General features: G+C 36.5%; 1 pseudogene; it reads right to left on the reverse strand.

Moving 5' to 3' along the window:
* Positions 1-8131: 8131 nt before the first annotated feature.
* Positions 8132-16849, reverse strand: LOC131428725 (cytochrome P450 4c21-like; annotated as a pseudogene).
* Between the last annotated feature and the right edge of the window lie 3026 nt (positions 16850-19875).

Raw genomic sequence — 19875 nt, forward strand, 5'->3', positions numbered from 1 at the left:
AGCCAGCCCAAGTCACTTGAAGGAAACTTGTTTCCTTCTGAAGGTTTGAAATGAGTCTGACGCGCTCTTCTCAAACAAACCATCAGGCGGGTTCAAGCATGTATAGCGATATGCTTCATCCATGCACTGGATATTATGGTTGGAAGAGCATCTTTTACTCTCGCGGAATACGAGTAAGTGACTCTACTTACGTATCCGCCCAACCCTTTTTGTTCGCTTTTCGGTAACAGCTATAGTAAGAAGGTGAATGGATGAGTCATATCGGGGCTACTGTAAGTCTACCCGCATCCACTGGCAAGTCCTTGAACTGATGGTGGCTTCACTTCACATCACATCACATCACATCTAAAAAAAAATTTTTGGAAGAAAATCGACTCTGGAGCTTCGAAATCGAAAATTCTTTTTTCGGTTCCAAATGTCTTAGAATTTAATAAAATGTCAAGATCTGGTGTTATCTCGACGTTTAAAGCAATTTTAAGATATTTTCTATAAAAAGTTGACTTCAAAAATAAATTCTATTTCGGAAATTTCAAAATTCCCAGTGTAGATTTCTTCAAAAATAAATTTTTCGATATGAAACTTGACTGGACGTTTCAGACAATTCTTCTGGCATCGAAAAAATATCTTCCACCCCTTATGGTGATTTTTCAAGATCGAAAATTTTAATGCTTTAACCGCCGGGCATATCCTATTTAGCTCAAATTTTGCATAAGGATTTTTAAAGTGGTTCAACTTTTGAGTACTTACGCTTTATGAAATAAGAAATGACTCCAAAATATAGGCACCCTAATGTACATAACATGAAACACTACAAGGAATAGTTCTTTGCATTGTTTGAGCTGTTGGATATTGGCTGTTGACGTAGGACTACACAACTATTGTCAAAATCACTGCTCTGTTTTGAACTTTTAGGAAGCAGTTATCATTTGTGTTCCTCATATCCTTATTAGTATCACGGTGAAATATACTTTCGTTTTTTGAACACTGTTTGTGCGAGTCCTTGCCCCCGACCTGGAAGGCTTCTTAGTATCAGTAATATCGTAGTACTAGTCATGCAGGAATCAGGACTAATTGGCTCAAGTGGCACGTTCCCCTGGTTATATTCGATTGTGTGAAGAGACTCAGTTTGAATAGACGCGTGAAATTTCGTTTACATTAAAATGTCGATTTAATGTAAACGAAATTGTCGTCTCTGTTAGGGGAAGCTAGGGGTACGGCGTGGTAAACATGGAAAATTATACATTGTTCGTGATTTATTAAAGTTTCGACCACCAACTATCTTAAATATATAGTTTTATCTAGTCGAATCGATGCGACCTAACCACGGTTTTTTCGGATTTTGAATTCGCATTCCTATATAGAATTCAAAAAGTAGTTCTACGTCAAAAAGTGTTAAATTAGTGCAGTGAATAGTTTTTAGGGTTTTTAGAAAATATAATTTGGCTCTTTAAGAGGTTCGCAGATTTGCTGCCTGAGAATTAGATCTTTGGTAGGTCCAAGTGTACATCCACAATTGAGGAGAGAGCGTCTCTTGATCAGATCATCGCAAGCGAGAAGAGAACGCCTCTTGCTGAGGTCGTCGCTGATTGGCATTTCTGTATTCTAAATGACTAGAATTGTATTTTCATGTACATCAATGATAATAATAATTACGGCGGTATCTCATCGGATTTTTGTAGGAGTACTACATGGAATGAGAAATCCCGGGCCTAGGCTTCTGTTTCTGCAATGACCTCAGCATTCGACAAAAAATTTTTTCCCTGGAGAAACCTCTTTGGGTTTGGAAGTAGATAATAGTAGCTGGGGCCAGGTCTGGAGAATACGGGAGTTCGAGGACCAATCCGTACCGCAAATCATTTAATTTTAACGTTGATTTTATGCATGAATGCACTGGTGCATCTTTTTCTGAAAAATCGGCCATCTAGAGGCTTGTTCTCTACTATTCACGTATTTTCTGTAAGAGGCATGGAACATTCCATTCCAAGTAGTATAATACTAATCTGGAAAAAGCAAAGCCTTGGTATTACGTTCCTGTAGTGGAATTTGACCTTCTGTTTCAACAGACTTCGCAGCCGATTCAGAGTGTACAGAACCATTGCATGGCAAGTGCTACATCAATCTAGAACATAATACAATTTAAACAGTTCTCCCGGTAGAAAAACGCAAGAAAATAATGTTTTCAATAAATAATTTAACTTCTAATTTTTACCAATTGCATCATGTTTTGGCGCCTCCTGGATGTTGGCGTTCGTGGCGGTTGCCTTACTCGCCTCACCCTAACTACCGGAAGTACCATAAATAATGACAAAAACTATAAAGAAGAACCCATTTCTACAACTCATGGAATGCTTAATCGATTGTCGCACATTTAGATTGAAAGGAATAATTTTAAAGTTCATGCAATTTCTATTTTTGATTCGTGTTGCAGTTTCAAAATTTTATTTACAATTCATTTAAAACGACGGTCATTGAAATAATTTTACGGAAACTAAGCACAACAAAGGATGTTCACGAGAAAAACACATGCTGAATAATAAAAAAAATATCATCTCACTGCTTGGTGGATTAGGCACGTTTTTATTTGAATGAATTTCATTTCATGTCATGGAGTTTTCGACACAATATTGAATATTCATGCAGAGCAATTCCAGAAATGCTTAGCAGATCATCAAACTCGACCTTCTCCGATTTGGATGAAACTTTGCACATGGCTTCAGTATGGCAAACCATAAGTTTTGAACCGACTAACGACTGATTTTTAAAAAGGGCGTATGTATTTATACATTTCACAAAAATTGCCTTTTTCAAATCGTTGTAACTCGGAAACCGTTAATTGTACAAAAATGGCGTTCAGGAAGAAGTTGTAGGGAATCGATTGGGCACTCTAAAAAAAATACACTCTGAAAAAAATTTTTGATTTTTTTCTCAATAATTACAAAATAATCCGAAAAAGTTAAATAAAAAAAATCTGGGTTTTAATTCCTTTTGGTAATTTTTATTTTAAAGCTGTTATTAAAACCTACAGATTGATGGCTATTCCATCCGTGCCTTTTGAAAAATGAAGAAGTTACAGCTAAAACAGTTTACGGGTGCATGCAAATGATCAAGTTCTTCTCGTTGTAATTCGGAAACCGTTAATCGTACAAAAATGACGTCCAGGAAGAAGTTGTAGGGAATCAATAGGGCACTCTAAAAATATATATATACTGAAAAAAATATAGCAAATAAACAATTCATGGAAATATAAAAAAGTGGTGTTATAATTAAATATCTTAGCTATTTTTAGAAGGAAGGATATCATAAACAAATTTATTGCCTTTAACCTGTAGAATAATATTCTACTGTTTAAATGATTATATTTCAACGAGAACTTGAAATTTCGAATATATCTGTAAATTGTGAAAGATGATTAGTACGACCGTACAAATATTTGCATTAATTATGATTTCGGCTTTAGCGGTCTGTTAAATAAGAACGGCTGTTATATACTGCCCGACGTTTCAACCACTGGTTATGGTCTTTTTCAAGGGAAACTGTAAGTTTATTGGTTATAAAAGATATTACAAAAATATTAAAAAAAACTCACTATCTTATCGTTCCTCGTCTAAAAATCGTATGCCCACGAACGGTTGTTTACATAATAACTAAGCTTCTTTCGTCACTTTTCTAAAAAATACAAAAAACATATGTGCGATCACATAAAACCTGTTCATTTACAATCATTAAAATATTTTAATTAAACTGATTTTTTACGTTGCACTAATAACGTTTGTTTTAAACATTAGCCTGTTTTACCACTATGCACTACCTAACGTCACTTTCAAAGATGGTGGGTAAATGATGAGATGGTGCTGAATTCAGTGAACTACAGTAAGTACTACATACGCAGGCGTACTCCGCACAGTTAAAACTACCCACTCTAAGATCTCTAGATCAAAAGCACAACAGAATGATAAATTATCATCTCACCATTCTCGCTCAAGCTCAGTCACGCAAATAAGTTCACTGAATTCAGCACCATCTCATCATTTACCCACCATCTTTGAAAGTGACGTTAGGTAGTGCATAGTGGTAAAACAGGCTAATGTTTAAAATAAACGTTATTAGTGCAACGTAAGAAATCAGTTTAATTAAAATATTTCAATGATTGTAAATGAACAGGTTTTATGTGATCGCACATATGTTTTTTGTATTTTTTAGAAAAGTGACGAAAGAAGCTTAGTTATTATGTAAACAACCGTTCGTGGGCATACGATTTTTAGACAAGGAACGCTAAGATAGTGAGTTTTTTAATATTTTTGTAATATCTTTTATAACCAATAAACTTACAGTTTCCCTTGAAAAAGACCATAACCAGTGGTCGAAACGTCGGGCAGTATATAACAGCCGTTCTTATTTAACAGACAGCTAAAGCCCAAATCTGTGAATTGTTTCAGCTGTAACTTCCTCATTTTTCAAAAGGCACGGATGGGATAGCCATCAATCTGTAGGTTTTAATAACAGCTTTAAAATAAAAGTTATAAAAAAAATTAAACCCCGATTTTTTTTATTAAACCTTTTCGGATTATTTTATAATTATTGAGAAAAAAATCAAAAATTTCTTTCGGTGTATATATTTTTTAGAGTGCCCAATCGATTCCCTACAACTTCTTCCTGAACGCCATTTTTGTACAATTAACGGTTTCCGAGTTACAACGATTTAAAAAAATGCAATTTTTGTGAAATGCAAAAATACATACGCCCTTTTAAAAAATCAGTCGTGAATCGGATTGACTTCTCCATCGGTTCAAAACTTATGGTTTGCCATACTGAAGCCATATGCAAAGTTTCATCCAAATCGGAGAAGGTCGATTCTGATTTTGTCACTTTTTCGTCTACTCGGGCAAAATTCCGATTCTAGAAATGAGCAAAACGAGTCATGATTTGGGGAAAATTATATATTTTCATGTTATGATAGTACACCATGATTAAAATTTCTCGGATCATGATCCATTCGGACTGATTTCGATGAAATTTAAACGTAACGCACTTGACGTTGTTGGGTATAACTTCAGGCGTGTTTTCGGGTACGATGGTAATTTTTGCAATATAAATTCAGGCGTTATGTGTGATTTTTGCAACGATGGTCATTTTTGCAATATAAATTCAGTGAAAAGCACGACGAACTTCTTTTAAAATGAAAATATTCTGTTTTTGAAAAACGACGACGCAAGAGATATCGTGTTTACTTGCGTTCATTACATCAGTTTTGATTTTGTGTTTCAGAATTTAAATACTTAAACGAACTGCATGAAAAAAACGCTAGTTCTCGGAATATTATTCTAGCAACAATGATCACATCAAATATGTAATAATACATTCGAACAAAATGTAACATTGATTGTTAATCTGTCACATCACTTGAGGCAGAGGGTTTAAAGTGATATTCGGGTAGAAAATTAGAGTTACGAGCCTTAAAAGAAATGCATTCTTCAAGTAGCGCATTTTCGAACCATGAATCATTTTCATGGGAGAAGAGTTATTGCTCATGATTTCATGATTCAATGATTATTTTCATGATTTTATAATCATAACAGCAGTAGCTGATTTCTTTCCGTGTACTCATTCCTGGAATTGCTCATATACATGATCACAAGCGGTAAAAATTATTGCAGTGAAACCTGACGTAACTAAACAGTGAAAAAATATTTAAATTTATGAATGACGCAAATCCCTATAGGAATGATTTAAATATGTGTCAAACGTACCCCAGCTTCCTAAGCCGGTGTGTAATTTTTCACGTTCGTATTTTTTAATATCAGAAAGCATTAAACGCATATATTAAATCAACTGTAAATGTAAATTATTTTTAACACTCGAATAAGTCGGTCTCAAAGGACCTAAATTTACACGTTTTTTTTCTGGGTGTGTAGTTTTGAATTTTTGATTGACATCCCAAAAAAAATGTGGCGAAATTGTGAAAGCCACCACGCTTTGTACATTCTAATCTTTAAAACCCATATCCCATTGCATCACAATGTCCATACATTGTAATTTTTTCTAGAAGTTACTTTGTACGGAGTCCAGCCATACAATGTAGCACATTTGATCTTATGATTTGGGGATCCGCACTCTAAGAATCATATCTATGAGCGGGACCGATACGACCGAAACTATGCTCAGTACCAAAAACGGTACATGCGCACTGCCCGTGTTGACTTTCCGCTGCATGCAAGACAAACAAATAACTTCGATTGTACTTCCCGTCGCCTCAGCTTGGGCGATATTTAATAAATTATTAGCCTTCTCCAAACAGTTCTATATACTTAAAATTTTACCAAAGTCTCAAGACTTTCGACTTTCACACATACTATCACACTCGGTAGATTTAACAAAACCAAAATTTTATGAAATGAAAATTCTGTACCTGAACAACAACAAGCGAGTATATTCATTTTTCCATCGTATGTCGTTACAACACTTTAAAACAAGTTAAATCTATTAGAAAAATATAGAAAATACTAAACAGATTATACAAACAATTTGAAAATCAATGAAAACTGCAGTCTGCAGCATAGTTTACACAGTGATAAAAACAACCGAATTTTAACTGCGGTTCGTCGCTTACAGTCGTCGGTGAATTGAAGTCTTCCGTTCATAACTGTCAAAGTGGGCCACTCAAATGTTCGAATGAGTAATCTGTTTCAGACCGTTCCTACAATTACAATTTAGCATACCTTAAGGCTAATAACTATACGGAGCATGGCGGATTAAGATGTAGAGATAAAACAATTCATTTATGAACCGAGTAGAGGTAAAAGAACGTATTGACGATATAAGGTGATTTCGTTTTGTTTCTACCGAGTAATTTCTTATACCGTAAATACCATACCATAAACATTTAGGATGTTTCTCGAAATACCATGGAGTGAGTTTTTCGAACAGTTTCTTAAAACGGGCACTGATATTTTTAAGCACGATTTCATAATACATTCCTTGCCTGAAACACAAAAAAAAACAAATTCAGCACAATCCAGAAGCCGAGGCAATCTGTTTTCTTTTCTTCGAGCTTTTCGATGGATGCTAGCGCACATCGGGGAAACTATTCTACTGTAGAACGCATGATCTGTTTCGAACATCACGTCGAAACATTGTTCAAAGCGTAGTCTCGCAATAGGAGGTAATACATTCGTTTTTCTGAAGTGGGACTAACAATTGCATACCTGTTAGGGGCTTGCTTACTGGTACTAAAATTGCAAGCTTGTAGACATAATAGGGTGACGGTATCCTATTCATATCAGCTCTAGTTTTCGTTACATATATTTATTATAATATGATACAAAAATTATTAGAGTGAGATCTGCATTTTCTGTTGTTCTGTTGTTGAAAATAGGTTCATATTGTATTGAACAATTTTCAATCGATTCGTTCTGCGGTATAGCTTCTTAGAGCCGAAGCTTACGGTAAGTAAAACCTAGTGTGCCATGGACAAAAACGAACAGGAAACATTACGTAAAGGTGTGCTTTATCCCGGTGGATGTTGTCGACCCGCATCGGCCCGATCATCGGGCCGATTATCGGACCGATCATCGGACCGATTGTAGCGCTTCGATCGGCCCGTCATCGGACAATTCTGCACCATTTGCATCAATCGCGTCGACCTAAAAAAGCTTTATGTTTACATTATGTATCGCTAGAGAAACAGAGCGAAGGAATATCAAACAAGGCATTTTCGAGCCGACGTCTCCCCGATAGGGTGTGCAAGAGTGTTAAACATTCTTTTGTCTCGATCATGGAGGCTTTAACCTTTAGGTCATTCGCCTCTTAGGGCCAGAAAAACTCTGGCCCTATGTTTGAGGTTGGAAATCCAACCCCGATATATCTCATCACCTGAGTATTGGATATCCGCTCTCTGCTTTGGTATATCTTCACTCTTTTGTTCTACCGATACACTATGTAAGCTCGAAACGCAATCAAAAGCTTTCGTGCACGATGCGTCCGATGTTCGAATTTACTGGGATTCGGTGTCTTCTGGCACTACATGGAATTAAAAAAAAATTTTGAATTATTAGGTTATATTTTTAAGCTATCAACTATCAAGCTATATAATTAGGTCAACAACCTAATTTAAGCTATCAAATTTTACAGCACGCTAGTCACGTTTTACAACACTAATCATAAAACCTCCCGGGAGCTTCAAGGTGATCTCATGTGACGGTCGAATATCTTTTAGGTGCAGTTCAGTGCTCAGTTGATACTTTCTCACCACCTGTGTTATCATGGATTTCATTGACAGCATCGCGTATCGATAGCCAATACAGATTCGAGGTCCTCCACCGAACGGATAGTAACAGGGCGGCTGTTTATCACTGGTGCTTACCTCACGGAACCTATCCGGTACGAAAAGATTAGCATTTGGTCCCAGAGATCTGGACGGCGATGAAGGGCGTAGAAATTCATCAGCAGTGTGATTCCAGCCGGAAACATCGTGTTCCCCAGCCGAACGGGACGAATCGTTTCTCGACCTACGATTGGACCTACCGGGAAGAGACGCATCGATTCTTTGATGACCAGTTCGAGATAGTGTTGGTTCTGGAGCGATTCGTACGACAGTATGCAAGTGTTTCGGTATACCTCCTGTAGTTCATTGAAAACTTTTAGTTGAATCTCGGGATGCATTGCCAACAGTAACAGGGTGTAAGAAGTTTGAAGAGCTGACGTCTCGTTTCCCTAGAAAATACATTTTATGATGGGCAATTAGACCTTTTTATAGTGCCTAATAAAGTACTTCAGCTGTAATGAAATAAAAGTGACTGACCTCGGCATCTAAGAGCTAACGCAGTGTGGCTTAAGAATAATATTATTATTTTTTTCTAAATTGGTCATGTATCGCCAAAGAAACTTAAAATACAAAAAAGCTGCTGATTCATCTTACATATAAAGAAGATAACAGTGGAATGACAGCACTGTCTCTCCGTCGCATAAAATTTGTCAATCAAGAAAAGTCACTTAATGAACAATAGAATCGCTCAGTCAAGAAATACTGTTTCTGTCTACACTATTTTCGTTCGTTTATTTATGCCTTGGAGTAGCACTGCACCATTGTAGTGCAGTTTAAATACTAAAACACCGAATACGCCATTAAATAACAAATACAAGAGTGATTTGCCTTTTCAAATCCAGCTAATATCACTAACTTATCGGTTGTCACATTACCCAATTTCATATTCCGCTGCATTGTTTTTAAGCGTAGCAAATTTATTCTGGCGAGTTGTTAAGGGTTTGTGACGAAGTGATTACCCGAATAATTTATAGACAACATAAAAAATTTACTGTTGTTCCAAAACATATAAAGATGAGCATTTGAAATGGTGCAAACTGCAAATAGCAGTTTATCTTTTTGACGTAGGACTACGTTACGGTAAGGAATGTAACATTGAACGAAAACTCGAGTGTTGTTAAGATTGGAAAATGGAATGGAAAAATGAGTAACATTGTAGTTAATACCATCAATAAAACTACACCTGGTGTTATTCAACTGGTGCTTCAGTCAATGGCGAATATGAAGTGCCGTTCCTCAAGCCTAAATGCAGAAAAACAATTAGTTCTTCTGTGATCATATCTGCTGTTGGATTTTCACAGTGTGAGTTTCGCTTCAAACAAAATCGATTGCGTCGTCCAGCTGCTGGTCGTTTGCAACGGAGAAAAAGAAAACGAAAAGTGGACAACGATGAGAAACATTATACAAAATCAGCCGTTCTAATGACTCTAAATGTTATCTAAAGAACTTTTAAGATTACTTCTTTGCAAATCGAAGGTGAAAATCATCAGTTGATTGCAAATCCAGAATAATTTGATTAGCTTTGTGGACTTTTCGCAGAGCGAAATACGCATCAAACGAGCACAAATAAAACTAGCATTTACCTGCATCGAATTCGAGAAAAACGTTCCGAACAGTGCTCTATTTCGTAGAGAACTCCACAAATTGGCCCTTATGTAGAATGGAGATGAGTCCCGTACAGTATTTTGATAGTCTCTTTCACTCAAATATCGAGTAGTATGAAATATACAAATTAATGAACCAGACGCGTATATAAGGGACGAGGGGAAGAAGTTTGGCAGATCAAACCCCTCCCGAAACATAAAAAAGTAATATGTGACGAAAAAATAAAAAAAGTTATACTAGTTATTTGCGAAAATTCAGTCAAATTATTTAGTAAAAGTATTTAAAAAATTTCCTATCGAGTCCTGCACTGAACAAAAATTTACTTCAATCCCTCAAGATTCCAATGAATCTCAATTTTTGAGAAAATTTTACCGGATACCTTGTTACTAGTTGCCAGATATTTGCAGAAAGCATCAATGCAGGATGAGAAAAAGTTTTTGCTAGAAAAATCGTTTTTTCTTTGAAACGCCTATCTTACAATATATGGAAGGTTGACAGGGAATATAATTACCTATTTAGGCATAAAATTTCATTTAAATAAAGAACGGTGTTTTTTCTGTAATTTTACCTAAAATTTTTAAGATCGATTTTCGCCTCACTCATACAGAAAGGTTAGGCAATCACTTTGAAAACGGACTTTTGAACCAAGGCCCGGACGGTCAAGTGTCATAACATATACCATTCGACGCAGTTCGTCGAGTACGAAAAATATCAGTATGTGTGTGTATGTATGTATGCAAATTATTTTTGCTCAAACTTTTCTCAGAGATGGCTGAACAGATTTTCATGAACTTAGATTCAAATGAGTCTGGCAACCCCATACAAAGTTTCTGAATTTTATTCGAATCCGACTTCCGGTTGCGGAATTATAGGATGATATGTGCAAAAAACGAAAATAAGTGCACTTACTTTACTCAGACACGGCTGAACCGATTCTCACAAACTTAGATTCAAATGAAAGGTATAAAAATTCCTGAATTTTATTGCGATCCGACTTCAGGCTCCGGAGACTCCTTACTGTTCTCAGAGATAGCGTGACCAATTTTAACAATCTTATGTTCAAATGAAAAGTCTCATCTCCAAATAAAACTCATCTCAAATTACATCCGGCTCTTTCGGACTTCCGGTTCCGGAATTATAGGATAAAATGTGTTAAAAATTTGATACCGTTCGTTACTAAAGCGGCTAAAGGGGGCTCACTTTGTTTTATCAGAGATGGCCTAGTGAGAATTGATTGAAATATGGGTTGATGTTACTTCCAAGATTAAAATTAAGATTGCTTTATTTTTATCAGTTCTTTAACTTATATAGTCTATTCTCTTCTAGCCTAGCTAATTAGTTTTTACAATTGGGATCACTGAGAATCCGGGAGGAGGAGTTAGAACGCGCAATGTAAATCGGGTGTAACCAATGGGACTAGTTGTATCGTGTCGGCCATTGTATATTTCGTGGGTAAGAGAGTGAGTAAAGCTTCTTGATGAGCGTGAGCGGTTGTGATACGGAGAGGAGAGGGCGATAGCATGTTGGGTTATTCTTGTGAGTGTCGGTTTGAGTTAGTGTGTGTTCTTGAGTTACTGTTATTCTAGGTCGTGTTGACTTGTACCGATTGTGGGACATGAGGGACGTGAAGAAGCGGGAAGTGACACAGGCTGTTGAGTTTTTGTTTTCTGTTACTTCGATGACATAACGATTTGAAACTTGATGCTTCCTTGTTTCTGTAGTCGAATTTTATAACCACTGCGCTTTTTCGCTGGGTCACCGGAACGTGCAAGTTGTAATATTTTAGTTGCCTTCATGTAGGTAATGTTTTTATTTTATGTAGGTTTCTAGGTTTTCGTGGAAGGGTGCTTTTAAGGGATTTTTGTTAAGTGCGTGTGATCTGGGGTGTGTGAAAGATTTAGTCTTAAAAATTCATATTACATGGTCTGGAATGTGTGAGGAGATTTAGTGTTAAAGGCTCATATTACAGTGGCCAACCTGAGTACTATTTCACTCTGTAGGTTATACTAGTTTATGAACAATCCTTTTCGTTTTCAAGAATCAAAGAAAATTATTTTGTAGAATACCTCACATTTATATATGTGAATACGTGGAATATTAGAAAGGTATCAGTACACCACTAGGTGGATTAAAACAGGTTTTTCAGTATAAAATTCAATCAGGAATTTTTTTCAGTATTTTCATTCGAAACTTAGATTTGTTTTGAAAGCATCACTAACACAACAATTTTTTGTATGATTTTTCATATTTTTACCCTAATTAATTGCTAAAAATTGGTAAAAATGTCTAGTCCTTTTCAAAAGATAGTCTAGATAAAATTTGGAAAATTAAATTGAGCAAAGTGGCTTTTTGTGATAAAATTCTAGACCAATTCCGAATACGATTTTGTGCGAAATTCGTATATTCGAATCCAACACTGACAAAAGAAAAATACAATTAAAAGTTAATTTACAAAAAAGAACACCACTTTCGAATTCAATGAAATTTTGTCCCAAGGTAGGTTATTATGTTTTCTTAGAATCGTCTATGTTTTGTAAGGCGGATAGTTTCAGGAAGCTAAAACTTTTTCTTGTCCATTACTGATACTTTTGGCTAATATCGGGCAATTCTTTAAAATCCCCTCTCAAATTGAGATTCATTTAATTTTTGGATGATAATGACTTTCATTTATTTATTAAACAAATAAAAAAAAATTCATTTATTTATTAAACAAATATTTATTTTTGTAAATTGATTTTAATTTTTTGAAGTTAATTTTTCTAGTGTACGGTTCGATCTGGAAGTTTGTTAGTATTTTCATTGGAATTTTGAGAAAATCAATTTATATATATAAATATGGATGTAAGTTTGTATGTTTGTAACGTCATAGCTTCGGAACTACTGGACGAATTGCCACCAAACTTTCCACTTCTCGCATTTCGGAGATGGTTTAAGGAGTATTTTTATAGGGGAGAGAGTGTAGCAAGTGTCATAAACAAGGGGGGGTCATGAAAAAATTCATATAACTTGACAAATATCTATACGTTTGGAGATCATAGACACATTTTGCATACCTTAGATATGACTATACGGGGGGTGGATGTAGTAAGTGCCTTTAAAAAGAGGGGTGTAATGTTTTCAACGGCATAACTCAGAAACTACTGAACGGATTGCCAACAAACTTGGCACAGATAATTCATGCTCTTCTGAGAAGGTCATAAGGGTATTTTAATGGGGAAGGGAGCGTAGTAAATGTCCTTGATAGGGGGGTCATGAAAAAATTTGTTGAATTGATACTTTTTAAAACCATAAAAACATTTTGCATATATTAGATATGATTTTATTGGGTAGTGCCTTGAAAAAGGGGGGTACAATGTTTGTAACGGCATAACTCCGGAAATACTGAACGGATTGCTATCAAACTTGGCACATGTACTTCTTGCTCTTCAGAGATGGTTATAAGAAAATTTTCAAAGGAGGAGAAAGCGTACCAAGTGTCATTAACAGGGGGTTCATGAAAAAATTCATAAAATTTTATTAGAATCGACAATTTTTTAAGACCATGCAAACATTTTTCATACTTTAGATATGATATGGGGGGTGGATGTAGCAAATTCCCTTGAAAAGGAGGATGTAACGGCATAACTCCGGAACTACTGAACGGATTGCTATCAAATTTGGCACAGACACTTCTTGCTTTTGAGATATGATCATTAGGATAATTCCAGGGGGGAGAGTGTGTAGCAAGTGTCCTTAACATGGGAGGAAGGGGTCAATGACGAAATGTATATAATTTGAAGAATTTGACAATTAGGCTAGAAGGAGGGGTTTTTGAAAATAAATTATCATCTCCGATGTTTTGTAATAAAAGAGAATGGCAAGAATTTCAAGGTCATAGTAGACAGTATTGCAGTTGTTAATTTAAATGCAACGCAATTTACCTATAATAATTTCAAAAGATCTGGTTCCATTTTGCCAGGGAATTCAAAGAACTAAGGGAAAATAATCTTTATCTGCCTATGAACGCGAGTGTATTTAAGTCTTAGCATAACTACGAAACAACTAAACGAATCGCCTCCAAGTTTGGCACATGTAACTAAGGTGGGAATCGATATTTTTTGAAAATTACTGATACTTTATACACTACTCGGGGTAATCATCGAGGAGATCTACCAGTAAGTTCACTGATGAAAAGGAAGTTAAATTAAAATAGATTATAAGGTTATTTTGAGGATGAGGTAGTGTAGCAAGTGCCCCGAACATGGAGAGTGTAAGGGAAAATTGTTCGGGTTTTACGAAAAATCTGGACTTCTTTACGAGTACAGCATATTACTAGCAACTAAGAGAGGTTCACGTAATATTCACAAGAGGGAAAGGGATTCTAAACATTGATCTGAATTGACGAGATCATACAATAAATGTGTATTTTTATGTAAATTGAGAAAACTGTCGACTCAAGGAGATCGAAATAAGTTTACAACATCATTCGTATTAGCTGATTCGTTATTCTTTAGGTTTTCTTCCCCGGTAAACGACCAAAATGGATAAAGCCGGGGTATAATAAGTTATATAAAAAAGTTATTCTATAATACGAATGTAGTAATGATTTTAAATTTATGAAAAATTTAGAGCTTAGTGTTTTAAATGTTTCTAACAAAAGGGTTCAAAAATAAAGCTGACACAATTTATAGATTTTTTTCGGCTTTGCCTTCACGAAACATTTTCGAGTAACGCCGGGTAAATCAGCTAGTACTATAATACATGTTTGCAGTTCGTGCTCGCATCTCACCCAACACAGTCGAAGCAAAAGAAACAAAGACAATACAGTGCAGTGAACAATAGAGTTTACGGAATGGTCAAATACGATTTAACAAAGCCTGAAACTTGGCCAACAAGATCAAATTCAATTTGTATAGATTTCAAGCGTTGCAAAGTTAGACCAGCAGCAAATGAAATTGAAATCTTACTTAAAGAACGAATGCATTTAGACGCTAATAATGTAACTGAGATTCAATTCAACAAGTCGTCTAACTGTGTGTACATTATGTTTAAACGTGAAAGCGATGCAATTGCATTCGCTTCGGTTAACAATGAGGTGCACAGCGTTGAGTGTGACAACATTAAATACAAAATTCCTGTGCACATGGTGGACAATGCCATACAAGTACGCGTGCATGACCTTCCCCCGCATTCCAGCGATCAGTCCGTTCGGGAAATCATGTCGCAGTACGGTGAAGTTCTTTCCATCGAAAGAGAAGTATGGCGGAATTTTTTCCCCGGCATCCGGAATGGCGTGCGAGTGGTACGTATGCAACTACGTAAGGCAATTCCATCTTACATCATTTGTGGTCAAGGTGGGACACATCCGTGTAAAACGCTGATTACTTATGAAAATCAGCTGGTTACATGTCAGTTTCGTGAACAACCTGCACACTACGGTAAACCTTGCACTGAAACTGCGAAAAGAACATCTTCAACCAAAGACAAGGTCAACCGTTCAACAACGTAAACTAGTGAGGGTAGTACTCCTGTTTTACCATCAAACCAACCAATAACAGCAACCAATGTACAACAACGCGCTTCTACAGCAACTAGCAACGAGCTCAAGACTGCGAACAACAAGGAAAACGAAAAGACGAAAATCAACAACACAACCACGGATGCGGCAATGGAGGACGAGACGAGTCACGAACAAAGTGCCCCTCAACCCACGCAGGAGGAAAATGGAAACTCTTCTCCTCCTAGAAAAAGAGTGACAACTTCCTTTCTAGATAGTTTTTGTATGGAAAACTCGAGCTCGACCGAAATACAGAATGAAAAATTTCACTTGCGATCAAAGTATTTCGATTAGATCGGAATATAGAATAGGGGTGCGTATCGAACCAAAACTCATGCAAATATTATACAATAATCTTACCGCTGCTATTATTGTGAGAACGTGATTCTCAATCTCCTTGAAAGTAAGCTCCTGACCATCTCGTTCCATTGCCAATAGTTGTTCTACAAAGATCATTGGCTTCCGATTAAATTCTTTCTCACAACTATTCACTGTGGTCTTTTTATTTGTTATTTGTTTCCGTTTTTCTATGATTATCTGGAATGGGTATCAAATTTAGCGAACATTTAACATTTTACATCAATAACGCACCGGTTCAATACAACTGCTCATTTTGCTCCGCAGGACTTGCTCCCGTCGGTACATAGTTGTTAGTCTATAAACCCAGTCGTTGTGCAGCAGTGGCCGAAACCATCGATAGGCCAACAGAACTAGTAGCTCTTCCAGATCCGAACAAAACTGCAGTGTTCGAGGTTTAGCTGCCGCATCACTGCCAAACGAACTTTGACAGATCATCTCCATTGTAGTTTGGGAAGCGTATTGGAATACATTAAATTCCCCACCTCGATCATGAACGGACATTCGTTGAGCCATTTCTTTCGAGCACTGTTCGAATATCGGTATGAATCCGATTAGGATCTTCTGATTGAAGGCGGGATTGAGCACTTTTCGAAACATTTTCCAAGCTGAGTCTGAAAGAGAAAGAAAACGAAATTATGGTCTTGGTACGGCGGGTCACAACACAGGTGTTACTCACAGGATGCTGATAACAAGCCGTAGTCAACGTCGAAGAATTTATACATGAATGGTTTATCCTGGCAGTCGACATCCGTTAGGGCCTGCTGAACAAGATTAGGATCGGATAGACAAATTATTCTTTTTGTACCAATATCATACTTGAAGCACGTTTTAAACTGCGCGAAATGTTGGCAAATGATTTCAAAAGTATCGCGTTGATTTTTTCCGAAAAATATGAACGAGTTGCCAATCAGTGGATAACTACGAGGTCCGGACATTTGGGCTCCAAATGAGGAATCTTTTTTTAAACAGATGCGCAGGAACCATACTATGATGGTTAGTGCGAGTACGACTATAACAGGGATAGTCATTAGTAAAAAGCGCTGGCTCGGATCACGGAGGATTGAAGACTGTACTACAAATGATGGCAAAAGCGTTACGTTTCTTTGGTGCTTACCTTATGCTTCATTACGGCAGCTTCAACAAACCTAAAAGAGGTGATAAAAAAGGAATTGAACATCTGAATCCACCAGCCTGTCAGCCGGGACGTCATACTAATTGATGATGTGAAAACGTTCCATTACTTTACCTTGGACTCATAATTAACATAAAATTCCGTACGCTGGACTATGGAATATAAAAATAAATACATGAAAATGCAGAGTAATTTCGCGATTAAATTAATAGAATGATGCAATAGAACACGGTTGTTCAGTCACGTATCCAGAGGGGGACCCGAGGGTCTCGAGGGGTCCTGACCTATCCCGAAATCAGAAACAGAAATTAAAAAACTTTGAGAAATAGTATGGGGCTGTTAATCCTGTAGATTACACCGTGAAATAGAGGTTTTGAGAGTTACGTGATGGTCAAAACTCCACTACCGATAAAGACAGCAACGGCAGGCTCTACGAAGCAGAACAGAGTTAGAATCACATAATATTGAGGATGAAACCGAGGTAAAATAAATGACAATAATAATAATAAACATAAAATAGTAGTTTTTGAAGGTATATACGTTACGAAGTTTTTTGAGACCTATCTGACTCAACGCCTGAGTAAAGGTACTATGGATTTTTTTTGTTCCGATTATAGAGGTTTTAACCTTAAGGTCATTTGCCTTTTCGGGCTAGAAAGGCTTTCTGATCTTATGTGGGGAGTTAGGAATCGATCCCAGGCGGGTTGCGTGGAAGGCATCGACTTACCCATCAATCTATACCCGTCCCTTATATGGAAAAAATTCCATTTGACGAAGCGTTTCTCTCGATTATTATCGTGAGATGGGAGGCGTTACGTTAAATTAAAGAAGTTAGAAAGCGTTTCATACGAAAATTTTCTTAAATTAAGGGTTACAAATCATATGAGTTATTTTGCGGAAATTATGAATGTTAAAAAATTGTAATAAGGGTTAGATTCTTGCGATAAACGATTTACGAAACTTTACTTTTAAGGAAGTTATAGGTGTTACGAAGTGTTATTTATGTCACTCTTTTTTGTAGTTATAGGCGTTCTGAAGCATTACATGCGTTACTTTTTTGTGAATCATAAGCGTTACTTTTCAGTAAGTCATAGGTGTTACGAGGCGTTATTCTTTGTAAGCTGGTGGCGTTAGGAAGCGTTACATGCGTTACTTTTTTGTGGATTATAGTCGTTTCGAAGCGTTACATGCGTAACTTTTCTGTTATAGGCGTTACGAAGTGTTACATGCCTTACTTTTCTGTAAGATATAGACGTTACGAAGCGTTACATGCGTTACTTTTTTGTGAATTATAGGCGTTACGAAGCGTTAGATGTGATATATTTTTGTAAGTGATAGGCGTTACGAAGTGTTATATGCGTTATTTTTTTGTAGATTGTAGGCGTTACGAAGCGTTACATGCCTTGCGTTTTTGTTAGTTATAGGCGTTACGAAGCGTTACATACGTTACATTTTCGTGAGTTATAGGCGTTACGGAGCGTTACATATGTTACTTTTTTGTGAGTCTTAGGCATTCTGAAACGTTACATGCGTTACTTTTTCGTGGATTATAGGCGTTACGAAGCGCTACATGCGTAACTTTTCTGTTATAGGCATTAGGAAGTGTTACATGCCTTACTTTTTTGTTAGTTATAGGCGTTACGAAGTGTTACATTTTTGTGAGTTATAGGCATTACGGAGCGTTACATGTGTTACTTTTTTGTGAGTCTTAGGCGTTATGAAACGTTACATGCGTTACTTTTATGTAAGTTATAGGCGTTACGAAGCGTTACATGCATTACTTTTTTGTGAGTTGTAGGCGTGATAGGCGTTACGAAGTGTTACATGCGTTATTTTTTGTAGATTATAGGCGTTACGAAGCGTTACATGCTTTGCTCTTTTGTTAGTTATAGGCGTTACGAAGTGTTACATGTGTTACATTTTTGTGAGTTTCAGGAATACGAAGCGTTACATGAGTTACTTTTTAGTAAGTTATAGGCGTTACGAAACGTTGCATGCGTTACTTTTCAGTAGGTCATAGGTGTTACTGGGTGTTATGAAGCGTTACTTTTTTGTAAGCTGGTGGCGTTACGAAGCGTTACATGCGTAATTTTATTGTGGAATATATGTGTTTCGAAGCGTCACATGCGTAACTTCTCTGTTATAGGCGTTACGAAGAGTTACATGCTTTGATTTTTTGTTAGTTATAGGCGTTACGTTACATGTTACATGTTACATTTTCGTGAGTTATAGGCATTACGGAGCGTTACATGTGTTACTTTTTTTTAGTCTTAAGCGTTATGAAACGTTACATGTGTTACTTTTTAGTAAGTTATAGGCGTTACGAAGTGTTACATGCATTACTTTTTTGTGAGTTATAGGCGTTACGAATCGTTAGATGTGATACTTTTTTGTTAGTGATAGGCGTTACGAAGTGTTATTTGCATTATTTTTTGTAGATTATAGGCGTTACGAAGCATTACATATGTTACATTTTCGTTTGTTATAGGCGTTACGAAACGTTGCTTGCGTTAATTTCAGTAAGTCATAGGTGTTACGGGGCGTTATGAAGCGTTACTTTTTTGGAAGCTGATGGCGATACGAAGCGTTACATGCATTACTTTTTTGTGGATTATAGGCACAAATCTCCAAATATCAAGGTGAACGTGCCATTTGAGCCAATTTGTTCTGAATTTTTCTGTTATAGGCGCTACGGAGCGTTACATGTGTTACTTTCTTGTGAGTCTTTGGGTTACGAAATGTTGCATGCGTTACTTTTCATTAATTTATAGGCGTTACGAAGCGTTACATGCGTTACTTTTTAGGTAGTTATAGGCGTTACGAAGCGTTACATGAGTGACTTTTTTGCAAGTGATAGGCGTTACGTAGCGTAACATGCGTTATTTTATTTGTGAATCATAGGCACTACGAAGCGTTACGTTG

The sequence above is a fragment of the Malaya genurostris genome, chromosome 2, assembly GCF_030247185.1.
Source record: "Malaya genurostris strain Urasoe2022 chromosome 2, Malgen_1.1, whole genome shotgun sequence".
Lineage (NCBI taxonomy): Eukaryota > Metazoa > Arthropoda > Insecta > Diptera > Culicidae > Malaya > Malaya genurostris.